Here is a 26,963-nt window from a genome sequence, read left to right on the forward strand (position 1 = left end):
GATGTTATTCTTTCTAAGCCACCGGAGCTACAGTCATTATACGACTGTTTTTGTCAAACCCTGGCGGGTTGTATTTTTTTTCTTCTTGTTCTGCCTCAGTGGGTAAAGCATCTCATTTAAATTGCTTTACTAGTTTAATCATTTCCCGCTATCACTGTGGGCAGAGCTACAATAAGCCTGAGCAAAGAGGAAAGCTCAGACGACTGCTAATGAATTATTCATTGTTCTAAACTTTGTTTATATTGCTGAAGTGAAATGTCAAGAGATGTGTGTGCGCGCGTGTGTGTATGTGTGTGTGTGTGTGAGAGAGAGAGAGAGAGAGAGAGAGAGAGAGAGAGAGAGAGAGAGAGAGAGAGAGAGAGAGAGAGAGAGAGCAGTTTATTCTCTGGCATGCAGCAGATCAAGTGGAGGTGCGTATGCTAACGTGCAAAAATCCCCATAATGAAAGATGGACTCACGGTGCTGAAAAAGATGTCCGGCTGACAGATAAAGACTGAACTGGCTCACGCAGGGTGTCAGAGATCAAGTCAAGGTCACTCTGTCCCAAAAGGCAGAGCACAACTTCATTACCCTTAATGAATGTGGTATTAATGGCTTCCCTCTGGGCTTGGACATAAACATGCAGTTAGTGTTTTACAGAGTGCAATTACCCTGGTGGGATGATTACCTCAAACTGGAGCCTCTGCTGAGTTCCTGCAGCAGTAATAGCTGGCCAGGAAGACTTCAGCTTGTTTAGTTTAACTGTAGCTCAACGCCGAACACATCAGGGCATAAAACAGGTAGGGGGGGGGGGGGGGGGGGGGTGTCAAGTTTGTCAAGGACAGCCATTCTGTAAATAAGTCACATAATCATAGAGAGCTCTGTTCAGGTGAATGTTAGAAATCTGTCTTTTTGTTCCCTTCTGTTTATACAAATGTGAATCCAAATAATTTCCCCCAATGCCAATTTTTAACTGGAAAAAAGGACCAAGTAGATGATTACAATGTCTCGGATCCAAAGGAATTCTTGAGGAGTTTAGGAGCGTTCACCATCTCCGCTCAGCCGCCACCTTTAAACCGGAGTGCTGCTGTACACTTGCTCATCTCCTTCCCACAGCCATTACCTCACTGATGATTGCATCATTCGGAAAAATGGAAGTAAAAGTTCCTGGGGACGTTTCCGGTGGCAGTTGGATAAACAACTGGTGGTGCTGTGGTGGTGCAGCAATGGAGGACACTGTTCAGCCACAATTTGATCACTTTAAGAATATATAGTGGGTCAAACCAGGTAAGAGTAGCTATTAAATATTAGTGAGTCCTCCACCTGTTCCCTGAGTCCTCCGAGCTATTGCTCTACCTGTCGCGTGCAGTTTGAAGCACGCTCATTTCTCCCCGCGTTAGTGACAACACATGTGTTGCATCAAAACAAACAGCCTGTGGATGAGGGTGACAGATCTCTGCGGGGAGGGGGGCGTTGCGCTCAATGATCACTGACCTGTGTGCAAACAGCGGAGCCCCCTGCTGGTTCACGATCAGAGGGAGATAAATAAATTCCCGACTAACGCGGCGCACAGTAGCTGCTGCGTGTTTGCTGCGGGCTTTGATACGTAAAGCCTCCTCACAGCTTGAACTCTCGCAGGCCTTTGGACATCATAGGATGGAGTGTAACTCCAGCAGCATAAAGGTGTTTGGCAGATGATGCAGGGTTTGGCTGGGGGGGGGGGGCTGGATAGATGCTAGCTGGAGGCTGGCTGGAAGTTAATGAGGGTGAATCTGGCCAGATGAAGTCCCTCTCTTTGAGGGGTGTATTTCCAAGCATGATTAGCACAGAGAGTCCCCCCCCAAAAAAGGTCAAGTTATTAACCCTTTATTGACAACTCAAGCTCAGCCCTGGAGCATCAACACAATCAACAGCCATGTAGGACAGATAAACACGGTCACTGCTGGATAATAGCCAGTGGATAAGTAGATTATAGATGTAACTTCTAAAAATATGCGCACTTAATTGCCATTAACTTTACATAGATTTGTTTGTGAGCATTAACGTGGTCCTGGGGACAAACTGTACCGCGTAAAATAACAGCGGCGCAAATTTTCTGTGCTGTTTATCGCACACAACCTCCATTGTCCCGCGCAGCGACACGAGCGCGGCTTGGCTCGGTACACTCCGGGGAATTGGTGCGAGCCATTGTCACACACTCCAACCTCATGGGCATGATTGAAAGCGCGAGGTTTCTGGGTGTGAGAACCACGTGAGAGAAGTTGTTGGGAGGACAAAAAAGCACAGGGAGACAGAGTCGGAGAAAAAGACAGACAAGCTCTCTTGTTTCTGCCTCTCGGAGGCCCAGCTGCTGCAGCGTCCTTTATTCAGATGCAAGACACTGAATTAATACAGCCATTGGTAAACACCGCCACATGAGGGCCGGAGAAACAAACATGAGCCGAGGACAAATCAGGTTTCCTGATCCGCTGTGAGAAATGCAGAGACAGTTTGGACATTTGTGTCCTCAAGGTGAATCATCACACAGCCAACGCTTGTCCCTCTCTATAAAGTTAAACTCTGATCAGCGCTGTCTGGAATCTAACTTCCTTACAGAAAAACCCAGCTCATATCTAAATTACACCGGGGGGGCACTGAGCTGGGGGTCAGGCCGGTGAGGGAGGGGCTGCATAGGCACTAGGGGTTATTTCTGTCATCCGCCCCACTTGTGATTTCTAATGGTCTGATCTACACGGTGCGTGAGAGCAGGGGATTGCCAACTTCCCTTCCCTACCCCCTGCACTTTCCCTGGGGGAAACTCAAAGCTATGCTAGGCTGGGGAGGGTAAGATAATGTCCAGACTCGCACTAGACAGAAAAACCAGGAGAAAAAAAACCATGCGAGGCAATTGTTTGCAACAAAACATCACTGTAACAACACAGTCGTGCAGGTTCCTGGAGTTCTTTTCATCTAGTTGTACAAGGAAATGCATTCTCAGTGAAGGAAGGAGAGAGGGAGAGAGAGAGAGAGAGAGAGTTCATGAGTTCAAGATCGTATCTGGGTAGTTTGTCTTGTCTTGCTAACCACTTGACGCCACCCTGCCAACCAGCTCTGGTTAGAGTTGACTGGCCCTCACAAAACCTCTAGAGCAACCAGTCAGTTCAGTCTGAGTTCAGGAGAGAGAGAGAGAGAGAGAGAGAGAGAGAGAGAGAGAGAGAGAGAGAGAGAGAGAGAGAGAGAGAGAGAGAGAGAGAGAGAGAGAGAGAGAGAGAGAGAGAGCGAGAGAGAGAGAGAGTGAGAGAGTGAGAGTGAGAGTGAGAGAGTGAGTCAGTCAGTATTAAAGACTGTGGCAAAACTTTAGGGACGCCTGTTGGGCCCCACTTCTGCTGCTGTCTGAACTGTTTTGGGGGAATCCAGATAACGAGCCCAAAATCTGGGCAGTCGTTTCATATTAGCAGCATCAAGAGAAGCTAACCCTTTCATTACCCTACCCCCCCACCCCCCAATGAATCCACACATTAATCAGCCCACAATTTGTTCTCTGCTCCTCTACGTCTAAACATCCTAAAGCAAAGAAAACAAAAGTTCCCTTTGCACCAATAATGAATAAATGGCTCCCATGTGACGACAGGCCAAGTCCCATTTTGTTCCGTCCTCTGTTTGTTTTCCCCACCATTGTAATTACCCCTCCCCCCCTTTAAAAGTCCAAACTCACCACGGTAAAAGAAACTCAACAGACCCCAGGACCCTGACTCAGACCCATAAAAAACATGACAAAAAGGGTATTGGGGGTGGGGGGGTGATGAGGGATTGTAGATTATAGGGGCAAACATGGCATGACAGCAGGAGGGGAATACGTTGGGCACTGAATGTGTGTGTGTGTGTGTGTGTGTGTGTGTGTGTGTAAGGTGCCTTTAGCCCCTTCCTTCGGCTCTGACCCTGGCCCCCTGCCAGCAACAGTCACAGTCTAATTACTGAAATCTGTGTGCCAGCTAAGGCATTGTAGGAGTCATTATTGTCTGGGGGCCCCGAGAGAGCTGTCGCCATTCATGCCCCGGTGCCCTCTACCTACTGAGGTGGAACGGCCTTCGCAACGAACCGGTTTTTGAGGCTGCGCCACGTTTCAGTGAGCGGGCCTACTAACTAATGCGGAGAGGCCCCGATGATCAATACAGTCAGAGCTCTGCAGACGAGGCTTCCGGTAAAACATTGAATCTGTTGCACAACCGCGACGTCCACATGTTGCACTCAAGCAGAGCGTGACAGCCACGGTTGGTCCGCTCCTTTGTTACATTTATTTAACATTTCTAATACATCAAGTGGGAAGTCGCCACCTGTAGAGCTCCCTCTTTAGCCCCCCTCAAATGAGCCTTCCTGTGATTACAGTGGTTCCCCCCAGAGTGCGGGATGAGCAGGACTCACAATGAGGTAGTTCCGGTGCTAACCCACGAAGCGGCCGCGTTTTGACATCGAGTAAACTGATGAACACGCTGCGCAAATGCGCTTGTTTTTCACCTTCAGCAATCAAACGTGAAGACCGAGGGCAGATTTCGTAGCGAAATCCCTCTGCCAGATTAGATTAGAGCGCTTCTGCTGCGTCTCCGCCCGGCGTGGAGGGAGTGACTCCGGCTTAGATTCTCCTTATCGAGCCTCTGACTGGATTTATTGGGAGTAACACGGTTAATCAGCTGGATTTCCAGAGTAAACCCATTGGAGGTTATCCTGGAGGGGAGATAAGAGTGGGGGTAGATGACAGAGAACCCTCGCTGTTTTCAAGCACCAGCCAAAGTCTGCGGGTTTATCAGACCTTCTGTGATCCTGTCAGACTTGGACGACTCTCATAGGTCAGCACTTGCCAACGCAATGGCATTAAGTCCGTTATCGCTGATGCCGGTCGCTTATTTACAACCGTCTCATCTCATCAGGCCGATCGTATCTACTCAGGTTCCCCCAGGAAACCTTGAAAACATCAAGAACATTCCCTGGTCGTGGACACGAGACTGGGACGAGCTTGAACTATTCGGCAAGGTCTGCAAACGCTTTCGGTACGTCTGGTAAGACCGCGCGTCTTTCCAGTGCCTCTTCTCAGCCCTAAGTAGGCAGAGCCCATCCTCACCACATCTCTACCACACCACAACAGAGCTCAGAGTCCCACGGAACCCCACACAAGTTCTGTAGGGCCGCCTGCTATCAGACAAGCCACAGAGTTACTTTCACAGGCCGACGGCGGCGCTTTTACCTCCGCTAGTTCACATGCCTGCTGAAAGATGCGGTCACAATACAGGAAGGCGCTGCCGTTGGTGATGGAGCCAGACATAACGTCAGACGGTCACCTCAGACAATCTTCTATGTAGTCGGCTTGTTGCGATGCACGGTTGCGCACGTCACAGCAGGTGGAAGGGTGGGAAATAAAAGCCATCAGCAACTTTAATAAGTGAAGTGAGGAGCTTTTTTTTTTTTTTAAAAAACAAAACAAGACTGGGTGCTGTCAAACAAAGGCAGTGCTGCTGCACGTTACGTTGTTACTGGAGGATGTCCAGGCCTTATCACCGTCTCTGGCCGCATTTGAAATTCAATCGGCAGTCTTTGAAGAGAATTATTTATGAGCAAATCTGCTCGTCGGGGTGGCTCGTCCTGTGCGTCTGCGTGGCTTTCCGCTGGGACCGTCCATCAGAATCCCGATTGTTAATGGAGCCGCTGTGCCAAAGCGCTAAAAAAATAAGGCTGGCAGGTTTGTTTCTCAAAATATGCATGTAATTACAGCAACAGTGTGGATATCAAAATAAGCCCCACACGAAATACACACCGTCCCGTTCTCAGAGCCTGATTAGCGCATCTGTTGTTTTGTTTGTCTCGAACAAGGTTTTCATGTCCTCCCGTGGTGCAGTGGAGGTGACGGCGGGTTAATAATGAGCAGCCTGGAACGGGTGGAGAGGAGCGCTTCATTCACCGAGCCTCGGTCCCGGGTGGCTCCCGCTTTGATAAGCACGGGTTCAAGAGTTTACTCACAGTCCTCTGGGCAATCGCATTAGCCAGTCAGCATCCCCAGATAGCAGCGTTTGGCTGGAGGTGGCCAGAGTGTGAAGAATTGAGACTGACTGACGGTTCAGGCAGCGTTTAGGCTGGTTTCTTTTGTGGGGGTTTGGAGGGAGGAGATGGACAAAGAAGGTAAGGTGGATGCAAAGTTGGGGAAAGCTTTGTCAGTGTCTTTAATAGGAATAAAATCAAACAAGAATGCTCTTATAGAAACAGAGCAGGGCAACATATACCGGTAAGTTCAGCTAATACAAAAAAATGCAGTCAGTAAAGATAGGATATTCATTTTTCATGACTGATTTCCTGAGTTCATGTTTTGCAACACTGATGATCAGAAAATCAGTCATACTTTGCTATAATTTTATTAAAAAGGTCTAGATTAGGAACCAATGTCTTCAGCTACTAAGACTGTGTCAGTACTTTCTAATGAAGCCCCAAATACTGCCTGTACATCTACAGCCTCTCTTAGCTGTGACTTCTGGCTCTCACACCAGTCTCCACCCCCACAACTTCCTCTCCACACATGAACGGCGGCTCGTTGCTGGATACCACAAAAGCTCGTCATCAGAGGCGCTGCCTCAGACCCACCTTTGTTGGCGGATACGTCCCTCGATCTCGATCCTCAAAGATTAAACAGGAAAAAGATGCAAAATGATCTTAAAAACTGCACTATGACACAAATCAAGCAATTCAAGACTAAATCAGTTGTTCACCTTTTATTTAATGTCAGGCCAGTTAGTGTCGGGAATGAGCGTGGCATTCCCCAGGGAAGGATTCAAGGCCCAGTTTTGTTTACTAATACAAGCTGCTTTATACAACCTTGTAAATATCTTCCCCATGGTAACAACACACAGTAATATGATTTGATTTGAGCAGATGACCTCGTTTTGCTACAGTTTTCACAGACATCAATACTTGGATTTAAAAAAAAAAAAAAAGAAACGCCTGCAAATAATAGGGCAACTGTCTGAGGACACAGTCTCCTTAAGAATTAATTTAGGAACAAGGACGTTTACAGCGTTGCAGCCATTATTATAACCACATAAAAAAATGAATCACCTTACATCGGCCGTCGTTACCTGATACTTTAGAAGTGATTTAAAGGTTCTTTTACTGGCCTTTAAAACCTTATACAATCTAGCACCCTCCTACATTGCTGACTCCCTCTTTTTTCTCAGAATCTCAAGAGTCCTCTGATCCTTTTTTAGAAGTTCCTAAAATATCTTAAAAGAGGTCTGATAATGCTGCTTTCTGTTTTTAAGGCCTCCAGCTGTATTCTAAAATAGTAGTCAGTCACTCCATGAATCATCAGCTTCATGCTGGTATTCTGCAATTTGAACTTAATTAAGATGAGTGTTTTACCTCAAGTATATTTGCCTAAAGCCTAAAGTTCCACTAAAGTTCTAGGCCTTTAATCTCTATTAGTTTTGGTCTATTTGACCACACTGATGGTGCAACATACACGTCTTTAATATTATAAGATCATATGTTATGATAGTGAGACGCAACTTGAGTCGAGATGACAGATTTGGTGCTGGAGTGAAACATCTGTGGGATTAAAGAGCAAACGCAGAAGAAGAAAAAAATCAGAACCGGTAAGATTCTGAAGTTCCAGCGCCATTAAAATAGTTGGACTTTTAGTCAAAACCGGCTCATCTGGCACAGTTTTGGTGAATCATTGTAGCAAGAAGAGCTAATCTACAATTTTGTTTATTGCCATCCAAAGTTTGCACCCCCCCCTCCAGCCCAGCCCTCGACGCTCACGCAATTGTCAGAGATGAGCTGGCTGTCAGCCAGGCGTGGAGTAAATCAGCACTGTCACTCGGCAACAAGCACGGGGGGAGGGGGTCCAGGCAAGAGTGAACGTATGTAAAGGCGGAGGTGGGAGGAGGTTTTCTGCGCGTGAGTGATATACATACAGATAGCGAGGGAGTGTAGCAAAAAAAAAAATAGGGCCAATAAGTGAAAAAAAAAGAAGTGAAGGAGAAGGAGGGAAGTGGGGGGATGGTTGGAGGCGAGTGAAAAAATAAAAGAGTCTGAGAGAAAGAAAGAAAGAAGGAGGGAGGAGGGAGGGAGGGGGAGAAGGGCTCTGTTGTGAAACATGAGCTCGGAAAAACTGCTCCGAGTTTAACACTCCAGCCAGTGTTTTTGCAGTTGTTACTGTTTGGAGGAGGTGCATGGCGTGAGCTGACACACACACACACACACACACACAGGCGCACACATGATTTCCTCTTAGCCCCACCCCTGTTCAACTAGTTGTTTTTCTTCCTCACTCTCATCCCTCCCCCCGCGCTCTTATCAAGGTGAAGCGTGCTAATCGAGCCCGCCGCCTGCCTCGACGTCTGCGCAGCTCCGTCGGGCTGCTGCGCGCAGAAATAAACCGAAAACAGCCAAAGGGACCGGCTTTCTGGTGGCTTTGTCCAGCAGCCTCCTCACAAAGGCGGTGTGGTGTGGAAACTGGGCATCAGGCGAGCTCTTCTCTCATTACTGCGCACCGCAGGCCGCGGCAGCACACAGGACTCCTCACGAGTCCTCAGGAAACCACAGCGGCTGCTTATTTTTATCTATCTGCAGGAACCCTTTTCCTGCCAATTAGTTCCCAACAATGACCCCGCTTGTTTATGCACTCTCTATTGAGTGACACCCCCATCATAATTAGGCCCGGCTTGTCATTCACAGCCACGGCATGGATTTTCACACATGGGGAGCGACGTCCGCCTGCCGCAACGCAGGTTTTGCAGGGTGTATCTCCTAATTGGGTCCAAATGGTGCAGGGAGTGCTCTGAAGATTTTTGGAAAAGTGATAAAAGTTTGAAAAAGCGGTATGAGGGGGGGGGGGGGGGGGGGGGGGAAACACAGACAGCACGAGATGGAGAGGACAAGTTCAACAGGTTCATGTGCTTGGGAGATTGAGATCCCTCCCCTTGACCACAGGATACTGCTAGTGTTTGTGAGTCAGAGATTTCAGTGGTGCGCACGTGTGTGCGTGCGTGTGTGTGTGTCACAGCTGCGAGGCCGGGAGTGACTGCTACTCCACAAAGAGCGCGGCGCTCTACTGGCTTGGTAAACAAAGGGATTGCCCAACCTCTGCTGGGGAAAGGAAAGCGGCTGAGTTCTCCAGGTCGGTCCGTCCGGCCGCGGAAGGTGAACCCGTCCAGCATTAACCCCAAGAGACGTTAACAGATGAATCTCTCGACAAGTGGTGGAGAATCGCACAGAGGCTGGAGTGGGTGTGAGGGGGGGGGGGGGGTTGTGCCAGAGGAGGTCAGCTGTGTTCAGTCACAGCAAAGCGAGCAGGAGGGGGGTCTGGTTACTGAGTCTGCTGTGCCGATGACACGTCCAGCTGAGTAACCCCCCCCCCCCCAACACTGTCAGCTCAGCTTCTCCTTCACGCAGATTCCCATGACAACCAATCCCCCCCCCCCGGAGCGCCAGATGTGTGCAAAGATGGAGGAAGAAGAGGGAAGAATGGAGGGTGTTCAGTAACTTCTCCTGTTTGAAACGCGGGGACGTTCCCGCGGCCTCAGCTGAGCCTTTTCACACTCGTGACATCATCCACATCCATAGTCGGGCTGTCGCCCCCAGGAGCTCAGTGTTTGGCCCTCTTCTGTTTCCCATGATGGTTTTAAAAACAGCAACTTTTATTAATAAAAAAAGAAGCAACACATACAGAAGACAGGCCGAGCAGCAGCATTTTATGGCCAAGTACTCCACGTTGGAAAAGCAGAGCCGTATGAATCATTTATTGTTCTTGTCAGGTGGAGGGTGATCTCATCCTCTGCTTGTTTGGTCAGTGTTTTCAGAAACCTTACCTCGTCCCTACTGTGTGTGAAGCTTTATCTGCTCCTTATTCTTCTGCTCTGAATAGCAGCTAGCTGCTGTTTGCTGCCATTAAATCTCCAGTCTCTGTAATGGGGTTGAGCTCGCAGGTGATAATTAAGTAATTGCCTTTCTGTGCGAGGAGCCACTCGAGGCGCTCTCACGGCTGGGGGGAGAACGCGAGGCTGCTGATGCAGAGCAGCAGGTGCTGAGCTGCCTGTCAAAGCCAGTTTGCTGGGATTCCCGCTAATGCAGATGCTTTATTTATTTAATGACACGGCGCTTTGGGAGAGTGAGATAAACAAACCGAAGGTGGTGGTTCAGTTTGTTGCACTCTTCCGACTTTGGCAGAAGCTCCTCGATCTGCCCGAGAGGCGGCCGGAGAGGAGTTAGCATCGTGGGCTGCCGTGTTTTGGTTGGCTTTACGGACATAAACAAGAGCCGTACTTGTGCGCGACCCCGGAGCCTGACCCCAGAGATAGGCGCTTCTCTAATGGGTGTCTCTTTCAGCTGGCGGCCAGGCTGATGGAACAGAGGAGCCATTGTTCGGAGGCCGGGGGAAGCCAATGCTCTCCCCATTAAAGTGCAGAGGGTAAAGGAGAGGGTTCAGCAGCCGTGAAGAAGAGGTAAACAGCAAAGGAGGCAGGGGACATCCTTTGGCACACGGCTGCGTTGGTCAATCCTCTTCGCACGGCCATAACCGACGCCTCCGCACATGATCGTTACGTATTTTGACAGTTGTATAAACAGCCCTGTTAATTAACTCATACAGGCCTAGACTGAAGCGACCTGAGCTAAAGGATGAGGGAAGTGCTGAAGAGTTGTGCAAAACCCAAGACTGAGGCGGTCCCCGTGTTCCAACCTCGTCCTCATGTGCGTTGGGGGGAGGGTGCCGGGGTGTATAGACAGGTTTTCACCAAACAGGTGAGTCAGGTGTTGACGTCCTCGACAACAATGGGGGAACAAGACGCACCGGCCCCGAGGGAGAAAAGTGCGGCTCCGCTGAAAAACATTGGGGCAGAAATTGGAAAATCCTTTCCAAAATCTTTTTCCAACACCAGAGGTAGGCGTGTTAGCGCCACCCGACATTTCATCCGCCTGCCCCGCGGTCTTGTTTTGAAGCCGTCATTCACTCGCCGTGCTTGTGCATGCGTACGTGCGTGAAGAACGAGTTATTAGGGAGGCTTGGCTGCTTTCACTGAATCCGTGGAGCTCTGACCAGCTCCACTTATCAGACTGCCCTCGCCTCATCCCGCAGAGGCTTATTTTCACCACATGATCCCCTTAAAATAACAGTTTTCAAAATCGACTCCACGCCTTCAATAACATTTTATTGAAAAAAAGTACCAATAAACAACAAGAAATCCAGGGGAAAAAAAAGATTCATAGAGCAAAGCTGTACAGCGTATTGCACTACATAACAAATTGTCTTTACTTCCATATTATATCAACGAGCAAAAATTTTATACAAACACAAAATTGAGTGCACAGTAGAGTCTCGAAAACACACAGTCAATGTTTACAAAAATGCTACATTTTCGCTGGGTCTCGTTTCTTGGTACAACAGAGAGCGTGTGATAATCAAGACTTTGTTAAAACTGAGCAGTTAAAGGCATATTCCAGGGTTTTACAAACACATGTACACGTTATCGGCGATGCAAAGAGGGAGCGGTCACCACGACGACTGGATCAAATGAACAAATTCACCAGGTTTTGTTTATACACCACGGTGGGATGTGCAAGGAATGTTGCAAGTTCATTTTTTTTTCCCGTGAAAAAAAAAAAAAAATGCCCTCGATCTCATGGACTTCGAAACGATCCTACCCCGCGGTAAAAAATATTTAACAAGAACGAACTGTCTTATAAAAGCAGACCCTTTTCTTAGGAAAATACATTTTTAAAAAGTTAAGAAAGACCATGAAGAAAAAATGTTATCATTTTTTTTAAAAAAAAGAAAAGGATTAAAACCAAAACCTTCCTCAAAAATAAAGAAAAACAGCTTCAAATTGATATAAAGTGGACTACAAAATTCAAGACACTGACGGTTTCCGTAAAACATGTCCCAGTGCAGGGATCCTCCTTAGGAACCTCGTTCTAACAAAATTATTATACAGGGCACCACGGTGGCTTGTTTCCCTTTCCGACCCATCAAACCTCCGCGGCCGACGCACAAGCGCACATCTGACACGTGTCGCTCCAGGCTAGGATCCAGAGCACATGCTATACAAACACACAACAGAGGAGGGATCTACACAAAGTACTTTCCAGTGCATACTGATTAGAAGACATTGATCGGGGTTTAAGAATGAGCCATACATAGCAACGCCCTGTGACCGGCGTGAAGGCAACATTTCTGCGTTTTTGAGGTGTCGCGTCTATCTTTAGTAACAGCCGACACCAGGCGATGACGCAGTCGTTCTAAAGAAACGGTCACATCCTGTTTAAAGGCTAACCCGCATTAAAGCGGCTGTGTTTTCTTCAGAATCTACTCATCGGTTCGGCTCCCGCCGTCAGAGATCCTTAGTGGATCCTTGGCCCAGGAGCTACTTATTAAGCTCATGCAAACTTGGAAGGTGGGGATTCCATTTTAACAAATGCAGTTACCCTAAGTTTGAAAACAGTTGTATTTGGAGGCTGGGCAGTGATGCTAAGATTATATGAAGTGAATCGTGGCAAAACAACAACAACAACACTGTGCAAACGTGACCACAGGAGGCGTTCTGCATAAACCAGTACAGATTTCATTCATGGGACAGCAGGGTGAGCGGTACTGCACGGGCAGGGTTGGAGGTGAGCGGCGCTCCAAGCAGGTTCTACCACAGGAGAATACATAGGGACCCAAATATTACACGAGAGAATTGCACACAAGCGTATACAGTAGAAATGAGCAAATGTACAAAAATAAATAAGGAGGGTAAAAAAATAAATTACAAAGGGGGGGAAAAAATGAGCCAAATCGACGATACCCATGTGATGAAGGAGAGGAAGGCGAGTCGGCGGTGGGGGCGGGGGAGCTACGGGGGACTGGCTCAGCATTCAGGATCCGCAGGAAACTCCAACCACAACCATTTCAGTGCACCTCACGCCTACTTCTACATGCCAGTAGACCCCCGTCACCACCACAGCAGGTCAGCCTCGGGCCCCTCCCTCAAAACTGTACCAATGTGTGCAGGTCTGTGAGTGTTGGAGATGTTGGCCCTTTTCTTTAACTGAAGTCAGAGTGGACAAACTCCCTCGAAGGGGTTCGTCACGAAAGGAAACGGGTGAAGACGCTGCCCTCCTCCTGATTCTCAAGGTTTACCAGTAGCCCACACAGTTCATCCCTGAGACATCCTGAAGAAAACCAGAGGAAAGCCCAACTCTGCAGTGATAATACGTTGGATTTTTAGGAGCCAGTAGGTGCAGACCCCTGATATGTACTGCTCCTCGGGTCCAAAGGTTGGCCTGACATCAGCAAAAACAGCATCTTTAACAGTGTCTTTAAACATATTCATATTTCAGCTACATTTACAGTTGTTTTCACTATTGTTTGCGTGTCGGTGTGTGAAAATGTGCCAAATCTGAATCCCAGCACCAAAGGCAGCGTGAGACCACCCAGCAGAATATAAAAACGATGTGAAAGCCAGTACAAGTAGCCTGAGAAGATCTGTTTCACAAACTGATTAACCTTTTAATACAGCCATGTGGTTCTGTTTGACTTCTAATGGAACGCTGGTGCATTGCATTTCCAGAACCCAAGGTTGATCCAGATTCCAGACTGCCGTCAGTCAGATTTTAACATTGATTATTTTTCTTGGACGTGAGAGTGAAATGCTGTGGCAAGAAAACAGTTGAAAACCTTTGAGTTGAAAACCTTCAGAAGTAACAATCTGAGCTCCTGAAGGGTCTACGTCTAGTGCAAAAACAGTGGATCCACAGTTCCACTTCAAGGGCATGGAGGTCTGAAAACAAGCAGGTGAAACATGCACAGAAAAGGAAAGAGCGGAAAGTGAGGCCCGATTTCGATACAGAGAATCTTGCTTTGCCTTAAAAGGCGTTTTGTTAGGTGGTTTTAGGAGTGTGCTTTGATCTTAAGTCCACAGGTGACCAGCAGAAATCATTCGGACCGTCATTTAAATTCATTTTGGGAGCTTTTCCCAGTTCTTCAGTGTGCTTCATCTCAGACAGGAACCAAGAATCTTTGGATAAGGCACAAAAGATTCAGTGTTGAAGTCTCGAGGAACAATAAAATTGATTCATTCAACTGCCGAACGTGCTTCCCACTGATTTTCTTTCCCAATTATTGCAAAGATTAACATTTTCCCAATTAGAATACTTGACTGCCAGATACTGGTTGTATCTTCACACTGCTCCCTGATGCTTGCTCTGTTTGATATGTAGCACACAAGCCCAGAAGGCTTCGTCTAAGAACAACGGGGCGCGTTTGATCCTCAGATCCGCGTTGCTGGAGCTGATACTGAGGGATGATTTCACACCGGCGCATGTTTAAGAAAAGGTGAAAAACAAATACGGACGTTGCCTCTTTGGAGCTTTTGAACCGGTCTGGTCACCGAGGGATTCCTTAAACATCTCATCTTTCCTGTGAAGGTTTCTCAATACTCATTCTGGCAGAATACGTAGTATAAGGCATTCCCAGGGTCAGTGGAGGTCATGAGAGATAGATACATGTCAGAAGTGCAAAATATTGAATGAGAACAATGTACTGTACAAAACTACTACACCACACGTATACCAAAATAAGAACAATGTCCTGTAGAGGAAACGTGGAGCGCCGTGGCATCTTCTTTGAAACAGAGAAGCACACGACCTTGTATAAAACTTGGTTGTCTCCGCCCGCGGTGACTTTTTGTCTCCATTTTGTTTTTCTCCCCCAAAAACCCGTGTTAGATTCAACAGTGCCTTTAAGAGTCCCGTTCCTCAGGAGACGAAGAAAGCAGAGGAGGAGACCCCTCCACCCTCCCCTCACCTCCGCCCCGCTCCTCCTCCTCCAGCGACGAAGCCCCTGTCAAACAGAAGGCTGAGCAGAGCGGTGCCCAGGCGCCACCACAGCGGGCCCTGGTTCCTTTGGTTTCGCTGATACTGCAACAACAAATAAGGACAGAACGTGCACAGGTTAAAGAGCGCTCTCCTGAAAGAATAAACCGGCGGGCTGTTTGGGTTTGTTGTGAGCTTTATTTGTGTTCTGCTGAGATGCACGCCGACGGCGACCGCGCTGGAAGGGGTCAACTGAGTAGACGGCAAGACAAAACCAGACACCAGAACAATGCCGATATTTTCAAAACAGTCTGCGTCTGTCCACAACAACAGGAGGCAGACTGGCGTCCCTTTGAGCGGAGGTGAATCATACACGCATCTGTACGGTCACGCTTCTGCAAGACCTTTCAAGGCCGCGTGCGGCAGGAGACTGTCCCGGGATTGTGAATAAAGCTATCTGTGCTATTGAGGAGCAGAGATAAGATAACTGGACCAAACGGGATTGAAGAGGTTGGAATATTTAAAGGCAGATTTACATGGGTCTAATGTCTTGATTCTGACCCAGTTACCAGCCGCTGGGTTCCTCCCATTAGCTTGTGTGCAGTGTTACACAAGGATCTCACATAGAGAATAATCTAATGTCCAGAAAAGTTGAATTATTAAGCCTGCAGTCCTGACAAGACGTTCTCAGTGGGACATATCTCAGCTGTCTGAAGGTGTCTTGTGAAGGACAATAATTATAAGGTCTGCTTCATGTAAACACAGACAGTATTTCTATAAAGCCAAAGGCGGGTGAGCTGGCAGCCAGCTTGGCTAAACTGGGTAAACAAAGCCATGCCTTAATTCCTTTATCAGAAAACACTCAGTTTCTCTTGCTACAGACGAGATTAAATAGAAATAGATAGGTGCAGTAATCTGTATATTGTGCCAATATTTTGACTGGCATTAGCTGATTTATCAGGCTATAAACTTAGAGAGTAACTAAAAGCTGCTTGAGAACCAGCTAATCTCCCCATGAACAAATTTACTCTGTCTGTAACTTTGACCTTTCACCCTCTTGATAGGACAGCCGTGCACAGGTCGCGCCGCGTCTCGGTCACGAGTCACAGCACCAACTGTCAAAATATGGCTCCGGTTCTTAATTTAGCCGGCAGCGGAGTTTAACCAGATGCTCGGTGTTGTCACTCAGACACCAGCCTGACGTGCTTTATCGGTGTCCCCTGTGGTCTCTCCGTCCAAGAAGCTGCAGCAGAGATCTGCCTTATCTCCTAAGCAAACAGCTCAGGCCCCCATAGCGAGGACTTCTGGATTATGCGCCGCAGAGAGACAACAGACAGCCAAAGAGTATTAGATAATAAAAAGTTGCACAAATGCACCTCGCCGTGAACTACAACCGTGACAGGTCGTGAAACGAAAAGTAAATATCTCTGGGCTCCTCTCCAGTATGTTTTTGTTTCCAGTATGACTACATTCTTCCCCATCCACAAGTGCTGAAAGGAGTGAGCGTGTGCCGAGTGAAAAGATAAGGAACGAACCTGATGTGTGTGCAGACACACACACACAGAGGCAATGTACAACAGCTCTCATTTTAAGTATCAGGAGTCATAAAAAAAAAAACTCGGAGGATGAAACTTAACTCTGCTCGTCTGAGCAGGGCCGTCCTCTTCCCATTGTGACATGTCTCAAATGGTGGGCTGGCTCCTGTCAGGCATCCTCCGGGGACCTCCGCTTCCCCTCCGGCCCTCTCTGACTGAAGAGCAATTTATCTGTCAGCATCCACCAGTGCTCCTTCGCTACCTAATCCCCCTCATTGCCGGAGGCCCACGGGCCCCCATGGAGAACACTCACAGCCTCATCGCTCCCAAATCCATCAAGTGGGTGGCAGGCGAAGGCTCTTGGAGGGCTGAGGAACAAGTGTCTCTGCTGAATAGCTGCAATCAACCCCTGACAGAAGGGAACAGGAACGGGGCCTGACAGTGCTGCTACAATGGGGGGGTGGGGGTGGGGGTGGGGGGGGTGGGGGGGTTTCAAACTGAGGTTGAAATCAAAAACAAGCACATTGGCAGCACGTTAGTCACGGTGCACTGGAACAGGAAGCGCTAACACTGGTCAAGCCGGTCTCGGCGTTAAAAAAGTCCTGCTCCGCTTGCGCTGCAGGTGTAAGCGTCGCTCTGTTCGCCGGCGTTTTGGTGGACTAGTGTCCAGCCAGTTGCAGCTTCAGGATGTGACCTCACAGCGCGTTCTTGCCCCGACTGCCCTCTCTGCTGTTTACCCAACCGTTTCAAAAAAAGAAGGGAAAAAAAAAAAAAAGAAAAAACACAAGCCACTTCCTCATCCTCAAACCCGGGTCTGCATCTGTCGTGCGTCATTGGGCCCCAGCCGCACACGTTACAGCAAAACTCCCGTCTGTCTGGTTGACTGTCATAATACATGAGTCATGTTGAGTATAAATAACCTGATAAGTGTATGAGAAAATCTGATCCCGCCTGAACGAGTGAAGATAAACGTGACTGGGTTTGGGTTAAAATGTCTTTCCCTCATATACGAGCTCACGCCCTCATTATGGAACCCATCCCCTGCCTACATCTGCAGACCACTTATTTACTTGTCTCCTGTGGGTGAAAGGGGCTGACTGGTGACTCTTGAGAACCACATTTACCCTCCCCCCCACAAGGGTTCAGATGTTTGGTTTTGGGTTACAGCACACTCACCCGCTACTACCCCTACCGCTTGTTTTTTTCAGATACAACAATATGTCTGTTTAGTGTGTTTATAAGTCTGTGTGAGGGAAAATGTCTGTTCCACTGCTGAGCCACTTGTGCAACGTGAAACTCAGACTTCTGTGCTTTGTATATTTTTCTCGTAACAATCAAAGAAAAAGCGAGCGGCGCACAGACGTGGACAAGTGGACAATGTGAGCGTGAGCGCGGTATTGTTGGAGGCCAGACATCCTCCGCACCACAGCCTCCAACAGCACACTGAGGAAACGGGGGAGAGGAGACGAGAGAAAGAGAGAGAGTGAGAGAAATAAACAGGAAGAGAGAGGACGCAGGGGGAGGGCCTGGAGGTGGGGGAAGGGCTTTCCTGGCTCAGAAAGAGTCTCTTTAAAATAAACACTTAGAGAATAGTGGGAACAGACTCCAGCAAAGTTAATAAAGCTTCAAAAATGTTTTCTTTTTCTAGCATGGGAAATAAAAACTGTTTAAAATGCTCCACATGACTTTAATAAGGGGGAGGTTCTACAGCTCTGTTCCTCACGCAGAGCATGGCATGAGGAAGAGAGGCCAGGCGCTTCTAATGCAGAGATTTAGCAGGTGCACGTGTCAACCAAGTTTTCAGGAGTCCGCAGGTTGCACAGTTACTGCCTCACCAATTGAACGCGTTCCCGATGAAACTGATCCCCAATCAGCTGGAGCTTCTGGCCAATGCAAGCCTCCGTGCTGCGCACCACAGGACCATGCTGGGGCAGCGGCTCCATCCCGTTGGGCGCCCCTCCGGTGTCTCGCCGCCTCACTCCTCGATCCCCGAGAACCTCGAAGCGTGCGGGGAAGTGCAATCGAAAACCTGCGTTGCCTGTCGGGTGTCAGAGGCGAGGCTTATTATTCTGGTCTGGCAGGGCTCAAGGAAAGAGCAGTCATGAAAGCTCGCGCGGTGGCTTTTCTTTTCACTGTGATTTTCAGCGACTCCTGTGATGTAACAGTTAGCAGGGAGCTGCCTAACTGTGGCCGCGCACGTTTGAGTCCTGAGGACGTCTGGTTAGAAATGAGTTTCATTAACCACCAAGCCTGAAAAGCACTAACATCTGCACGGCATTTGCAAGCCAGAGACCTTGTCAATAACATTTCAATGTTCAGAACTTTACCTGGTTAGAGTTGAACATTTTTATGAGACTGATACTTTTATGATGAAAGGAAAACAGATGACACCAATCTGAGGTTAGTCGGGTGTCTCTGAGCTACTGTGGAATTATTGCTTTTTATGGCAGCAGTGTAGTTTTGCTGTCACTCAGACTGTTCAGTAGACGGTCTTCTGCTGCTGCAGGTGAGTGCTCGGCCATGTCGTCGCACTCCCAATGTCAGCGTGGCGCCTTTTGAATTGCAAAGCAGCTGGGCACACTCCACACAGACCATAAAAACCACAGAGATCACGACTGTCAGGCGCCAATGATGAGATCAGTGTGGCGACACTGTTACCAGTTTCACAAGGTAACTCTCGCCACAGTTTCGAGCTCAAGTTTTACAACCCTGGTTATCACGCACAGAGCCATTGTTCCCCGTTCTCTGGTGCAATGAAGCGTGTCGCCGGCCTCACCGTAGAAGAGTAGTCTGGGCTCTTCTGCGACTCCACAGGAAGCATGCCGCTGTGCGGTGCCAGGGTCGGGCCAGGTGTCTGCGTGCCCCGGTCCTCGCACTTTATCTCCTGGAATGTGGTGCGCCAGCTGTAAGGGTCTGGCTGAAATACATCATCCTCTCATCGTCCATACGGGGGCACTATAAAATGAGCAGCCTATGCAAAAACACAGAGAGATCAATGTTAGCCATCACAATATTTTTGCACCATTTTAATGGTTTATAGGCTTTAATTCTTCCAAACATTTCAATATAATCATACACTAGCGTGTGTTTGATATAGACTGCCCTCAAATCAATAAAACCACACTGGAGAGGAGAAAAAGTGCCTGTGGTGAAGAGCTCAGCTCATGACAAGTAACTGCTTTTCTCAATGATAAAACCACACGACTGACTGTGGTTAAAAGACTCAGCAGAGCCGCTTTTTACACAAATACGTCGGTCGACTCGGTTAACTGAGGTGAAATCTCTCCTGGCTGCGCGATCATATATGTTTAGGACAAATTCAATTTACGCGCCATTTGAAGGCAGTGTCAGAACAAGCAGAATAAACAGTCATGCGCAAATAGAGCCGTTCACCATGCAAACCCTCGAATCATGCGGTGGGTCAAAGAGTTAGCGAAATTGGGTGAGAGTCAAAATGCATCACCGAGGGCAGCCAAAGTCATTACCAAGTTGTAATAAAGGGTTACTCTAGCACCACATTTTCCAAATGAGGTGGCACAAGATAAGTTAATGACAGTGTATGTCCGAAATCCAAACCCCTCTTCCCGGCCTGGTCAGTCAACTAATCAACTCTTGGAGTTTTCATTCCCTCACTGCATAAGCACAAGAATCTGGCTCTAGCCTGCCCAGACCTTACAGTTTATTATATATATATGACAATTAAAAAAAAATAAAACACCAAGTGCCTTGTTTTAGAGGAATAAAGAGTCACGATCTGGAACAAAACAGACACAAGCTGTTCCTCCGGACGCCCCTTTCTGAACTCTCCCCCAGGCTCCAGCTGCGTGTTGTGGCTCCCCCTGCTGCAACACTCGAACAAAAGAGACGGACGTCGGGCTCTGGTGACACACTTTCGGACCCGAGCGTCCCATCAGCACCGCACCGTACCAGAGGAGCCACAACAGGGCCTAAAATGACCCGATAACCCAGCCTCGGGCTCCGGCCTGCACTTAAACCCACCAACTCACGTTATTAGTTTATTATCGCCTTCTTTTTAAACGTTTTTAAAAAGTGAAATACAAGCGTATCTGTCAAATGTGCTATCTTTTGTCCATTTATAGTTCGATTGTTTTCAAGAAAAACTAAAAAAGATGGAATATTATTACACAACTTGTGTAAATGGTGTGTTTACATGCGCGTATTATTTAACTCTGGTGAAAACTGATGTCGCCACATTTCAGTGAAGGGCAGAAACAACCGCCGGGCGACCGACGGAGCTTTAAACCGGGAAAGCCGGTAAGCTAATTCCTAAATCTCGTCAGTGTGTCACCACGGAAAAAAGAGTTTTGTTATTTAAAAAAAAAAAGAAAATCTTATCGAGTATGATATTATCAAATACGTCAAGTGTCGATACAACTTCGGTCCAGCTGTTTCAGCGACGAATCGTTGTTTGTGTCTTTCTTCCCAGCGGCGCTTCGTGTTGACGCCACAGACGAACCGGCAAAAAATAAAATGTGCTGTTTCTCCCCCCCCCCAGGACTTACAGCTGAGATGGTTTTCGTTGAAACTGCGCTCTTGATCTCACTGATTTTTTTTTGGGATTTTTTCTTTTAAAAAGAAGAAGAAAACTGGTGCGGTATCCTGGTAAGTCAGTCGGCTTTAGTCCGTATCACCTCCACGGCTACTTCCATTCTGCGGGAAAAACTGCAACAAGCCGATTTCATTCTGCCGACGTCAGCTCCGAGATGACTCCGCCCATGCGGGCGTGGCGCTAAAAACCTGGTAAATAAACGAAGCTTAAAGGCGCAGGCTTTTATGACGGCAAAGTACCGCGAGTCGCTCTGCGCCAGGGCATCATTTCCCTTTAATACATATTGACATACAGGCGTTGTAGCCAATCAGCGACTTTGTTGTTATCCCGCCCTCTGTGTCGTGTATTTAGACACGTGGACGGGAAATTCCCAGTAGCACGAGACCTGCCGCTGTTCCGCGGTTCTATGTGTGACGAGCGGCTGTCACCCTAAACAAAGAAAAAAATAGCTGCATACTCGATTAGATAAGGCAATAGTTATAAATAACACCAATAACAGCTGATGATAACATTTATTTGTTGTTATTATTGTGATAAATCTAGTTCAAGGAGCACTAAGGTAAATGTGCGTCACCTTTACCTATTTTTTCCAAGTTGCCCTTGTTATTATTTTTCGTGAAGCTTTGTATTACTGTCACATTGTCAGATTCCATGAATATTTTTGTTAATGAAATAAATATAGGACAGATTAATGACTTGGTGACAGCTTTTAAAAAAAATCTACATATTGTACATGCTGCATAAGCACCTGCAAATTGCATAGTAATAGCATTAGACCACCGTTGCTGCTACCCATGCAATAATTCTACTTACGTGCCAATAGTAATGCTTATTTTTTAATAGTAATCTGTTATAATAAAATGTTTGTTTTGCTAAACTCTTGATTTTTTTTCTACTTGTAAATTAACATTTTTTCCAGAGCAGTACTAGTGAGCTGCCCTCTTGCTCCCTTGGGGCAATCAATAAACCCTTGGCCAGCTGGAGCCATAGCTGACCCTCTGCATTCTCTCACAGTCCACCACCCTGCCCCCAACGCCTGGTTCACACTGCCTCTCCTCCAGCTGCGGTGGTGTTCCCACTACTGAGTCATGTGGGAAGTCACATGCCACAGTTGTCTTACTGAACTGGAAAACCTTCAAAGTTTAGTGCACCTGCACCTTCTGCAAAGAGGTGCGGATGCACTGCAGATGAGGGGGATTAGTTTTCCTTGCTCGCTGTGACATGGGAACCTGATCAGTTCTTGCATGACTGACCGCCGTAAACAACAATAGGTGCGGAGAGCTTGACAAAAGAAAGGCCAAAATCAAGACGAACAAAAAGAGCAGTCGTGTCAAAAAGGTCATGGTGCTGGATTAAATTTGGCCCTTCGTGTTTGACTGTTAATAATTCAAACGTTCTGAAATATACCTAATTAAAACTAAATGCGCACGCGGTGATGACCTCATGTTTAACTCAACCACACAAAGTGCTGACAGATCAGCATTAGAGACAAGCTGCAGAAATCAGGAGCATTAGGCTACAGTATAAAGTAGCTCTCAGTGGATCCCAAAGCCACACCTTTATAAATAAATAATGGATATGAATAAATCCAGCGCATCTCTCACCACACAACAGCATAAATTATAAATACAAAACATTGTTAACTAATTGTGCCACGTCAATCAGTGTGTGGGTTGTGGCTTTGTGTCTAAGTGCATGCCTTTACAATTTCTTTGCAGAGAACCCTGTGATTGTTAAAGGTCATTGTGTGTCTCTTTGCAAACTGATTCGACCTTCTTTCCCACTGCAGAGAAGTGTTCACAAATAAGTTCCCAGGGAAACCTGGGAGAACCCTGAGAGAGGAGGCAGGCATCAGTTTGTGTTACATCAGAAGGCTGTTTTCGAAGAGCGGCGCGTGCTTACCCGCACACACTTGCAGGAGAACCATGTGTGCATATGCTCATGTATGCACCAACACACATGGCTGCACAATGAAACGCCCTACTTTCTCTGTAACCTTAAAAAAAAGCTCTCCCTCCTCTCTATTTAATATGTCACTTGCCATACATTTATGTGCACGTGCATCCACCGCGCGCGCACACACAAACTCACATCGCGTGTTTTCCACCAAACAGCGCGCAAGTTCTGCCTGGAAACTGAGAGATGGGAGGAGGGGTACTCATTTGCTTCAATTGGACATTTTCCATGGCAACTGCATCCTGATGTGAGCCAGTCAGAGGAGACATGCGTGGCACACTGACCCAATGGCAGAGATCATCCTGGAGCAGTGACCCGATAAAGAAACAGGGTGAGGGGGTTGAAGTCCTGTCTTCTCTGGCACTTCTCATGTCAAACCGAGCCAAAGAAAAACCCCCGAAGATCCAGAGCCATGTTGTATACTTCTATTTTGTGTCACTCACTTGCTTTTCCCTGAACTTAAGGGGACATGAGCTGGATCAACAAAGCATAATCAGACAGAAGAAGCTGACATCACTGATAGCTGGAGGTTGTCTCCACAGGAAGCTGAGTTTATAGCCACATTCAAAGTCAACTGTTGTTCATTTTAAGATCAGTGACCCAGAAAATTAGTTCTTATCATCCATCCAGTTCAGCGGTCGTAAATGCTATTTTGAAGCCTTTGAGCCTCATTAGCGTATTTAAGTTAAGTTTCTGTATAAATCAAAAGAACACAAAATTTCTGACCCCTTTAAAAACCCAAATGTATGTTTCCATATCAACATCATATTTCTGATACATACAGGAACCAATAATGTGTTGGAGGAGATGCAGATGCAACACCTATTGATACAGCATAAATATGCACAACAGAACAACTGATGGTTGCTAGAATGATGAGTAAACAAAAGATAAGATAAGATATTGTCCTTTATCCACCACACTGGGGGAATTTGCAGTGTTGCAGCAGCACAGCATACAGTTACGGGGTAAAGGGCAAACAAAAACAAGAGCAGTCAAAGAAAGCACAGAGGTGAATGTGCATCTTTAAAGGGATGAGATGACAGAGAATGCAACTGTAGGCACGACAGAAGAGCTATAGTGCTCTTTTTATAGTTATACAGCTATAGAGCAACAGTTCTTCTTATGCGGTGTTTAACATGCTTTAGTGAACAAGTGTGTATCCTTGTACAGGTTAAACTTAAATGCTCCGCTTTCAATGTCCTTATTGTAGAGTCTGATAGTTGTAGGCAGGAGTAGGCTCTCTCCCTTACACAGCATGGGTGGAGCGGCCTTTCACTGAAGGAGCTGCCCTGCTCTGTCAGAGTGTCCTGGAGGGGGTGGGACAGGTTCTCCTACATGGATATCACCCCCCCCCCCACTCCCCACCTCCCACCCCACTGTCTCCCACAGAGTCCAGGGAGCAGCACAGGACAGAGCTGGTCCTCCTCACCAGTCTGTCCAGCCTCCAGGGATGTTTCCAGCTCAGCAGATTACTCCATAAAAAAGGGCCGATGCCACCAGAATCATAAAAGGTTCTCAAAGCAAAAGTTCATTTCATTCCTGCGGTCAGTAGCAAGCAGAGACCTGGGATCTTAAGGTTCCTGTGTGCCGGCTGGCGCGATGCGTAACCCTTTGTTGAACTGCCAACTGCAGATCTTCCCTGCGTGCGGCGTGATGTAGCCTGCACGGCGTGCTGCAGTTTTGAGCCACTCGCAGACGGCAGGTGATGCTATGTTCGGCTGTTGGAATCGATCTGAAGTCAGGAGGTTGTCTTTGGCCCTCTCTCATATTTTGCCCCTTGGCTATTCCTGGGCAAAGAGCTGTCTGCACAACTCTGGGCTCCATTTAATGAGATTGACCGACATGTCAAGCTGCTCTGCTCGATGCTCAGAGGACGCCGGCGTCCACGTGAAGCAACAGCAGGAATATCCGTGCACAAACATGCACGCAGCTTCAGAATGGAGAGCTGACCAGCCCTCATAAGGCACTTTGTTTAATCTGCTCCACATTAAAGCCCGGGCACCTCAAAGCAGGCAGGCCCAAACAGCTGTGGACACGTCTCTCTCTCCCGTTCTGAAGAGATTCAGCACAGCGGTGTCCACAGCCGAGGACGGCGTCTCGGAGACCGCTCAGCGCGAGCGAGTCAATCTTCACGAGCCGCTGTATGACAATCCGAAGAGCACTCAGAGCCGACGCGGCCCTTCGGCGTGCAAAGGGTTTTCTCCACCATTAAGGTCACACTGCTCCTTCGGCGCTTTGAAATGCTGATATTGTTTTCCACGGGATTTTCATCACGCTTTCAACATGAATCCCCCAGAGGCGGTGATAAAACCAGACGGAAAGAACGTACACATCGCTTCAACCTTTAATCAACGCTGATCATTTAACATTTTAGAAAATTGATTGCAATCGCTCCGGCTTAGATGAGCCACTTTGTCTGGATTTCTCGTCTTTGTGACTTAATTAACTGGGGATTGCTGCTGTGTGGAGGACCGGCGAGGCCTGCTGGCATCGTGTGGAAAAGCGCCATTAATGGCGTCTATCACCAGCTGCTAATTATGCTGCCCGTGGGCCTCGGCTGGATCTGGTGTCCGCTGCTGGGTTCCAGCCAAACACTTTGCATTCATATTTAATTACACTCCTCTTATCCGCAAGCTATGCAGGGAGGGACGGGGCCTTTACCTTAGCTGCCGGACAGACGCGTCAAAAAAAAGGCAAAAAGAACTACAAAGTGAAAACAGGGCCGGTTCCCTCCCTGCTGCCCACCTCCTCCCCAACCTACAGCAGACATTTGAAAAAGAGGCGTGTGCTGTCGGAGTAACTCTTTGATGAGCTTTAGCGGCCCCCAAATCTCTGCTTTCTCAGCAAGTCGGTCCTTTCATGTAAGGTCCCTTTTTTGGTTGGCCTCTTCTGGTTCAAAGAGCGGAAAAGCAAACGGAGTCTAATCCTCTGTCCTCGCGCCGCGGTTTGATCCTTATCAGCTCAGAGTCATCATGATGTCACTCTGCTCAGGTGTAAACTGTCTGAGGTTGGACATCAAATATAACTTTGGTTTGACGGCCTCCAGACGGGGAAGCACTCTCACTTCTTATTTGTGCGTGTGATTGTATCTTATAATGTTATTTATCGATCTCTGTATGCACAGGTGCTGGAATTCCTGTAACTGATGTGCTTCAGCGGGTCCTTTCAAGCGTCAGTCTGTTCAATTTGTACTTAAGGCCGGTGTGCAGATAATTATCCCAGCACTTGTTTGTCCGGCTCCAGGACACAGGCCAGCTGAAACGGGAGAAGCTCCTGAATATTTCAGGAGCTATAAAACGTACAAAAAACAAACCAAAAAAACCCGCAATGTCATTGTCACCAAGCTGTGAAACGACACGTAAAATCAGTCTGTCGTGATTCGTGACGACCAAAGACAGATGAACAGAACTGGCGCGTTTTCAGATTTGAAGCTGTCGCAGGTCTTGGATCAGCGGTTCAGCGCTTATTTGTCGTGGGAGAAAAGTAAACAAAGTCATTTGGCCCCTCCCGCGGGGCCCAGTAATCATTGGGTGACCTCAGACAGCACCATCTCTCCCTGCTCGTCGCAGGCATGAGCCCACACAGAGGAAGTGGTCAGCAGGCGCGTGCGCCTCAAACCCGTGAAGTTTGGATGTTTACGTCTTCGTGGATCAACCATCCAGCTCAGCGATGAAATCCTCGGAGGGGTTTTTGGGGACACTTTCACATTTACCGTGAGCCCGATGCGAAAAGACTGTAACAGAAGATGGTGTCAGGGCCACAACCCTGAATTATTCATCCAAGTGAAGCAGCCTGGTAGAAAATCCAGTCATTCGCTCTCTCCAAGCACAATGCATGCGTACCTGGGTCCGATGGACCAGGTCAAGGCGCGCCAAGGAGGGGGGGGGTCACATGGGCGCGGTGACCTCCGGGCAGCATTACGTGACCCTGCTAATGGACCAAAGTGAAGTCAGATTGCCTAATCCATGGAAAAGAAAAGGGCCTGTTAGTCAGGGAAGACGTCAACAGCGGCGGCGCTGATAGTCCGGCACATATTCTCACACGAGCTGCATTCCACTCATGGGATATTGATGATGTAAAGACGCCCGGCCCTTTACGCAACTGCTGCT

The 26,963-nt window shown here is 47.8% G+C and overlaps 1 long non-coding RNA gene across 1 annotated transcript; it reads right to left on the reverse strand.

Moving 5' to 3' along the window:
• Positions 1 to 11,129: 11,129 nt before the first annotated feature.
• LOC115248876 (uncharacterized) lies at positions 11,130 to 19,140 on the reverse strand. The gene is made up of 3 exons (XR_003887596.1): positions 19,102 to 19,140; positions 18,161 to 18,363; positions 11,130 to 14,895 (listed from the first exon to the last, which is right to left on the reverse strand). It is a non-coding gene; the product is annotated as an uncharacterized lncRNA (long non-coding RNA).
• Between the last annotated feature and the right edge of the window lie 7,823 nt (positions 19,141 to 26,963).

The sequence above is a fragment of the Takifugu rubripes genome, chromosome 2 (genome assembly GCF_901000725.2).
Source record: "Takifugu rubripes chromosome 2, fTakRub1.2, whole genome shotgun sequence".
NCBI lineage: Eukaryota > Metazoa > Chordata > Actinopteri > Tetraodontiformes > Tetraodontidae > Takifugu > Takifugu rubripes.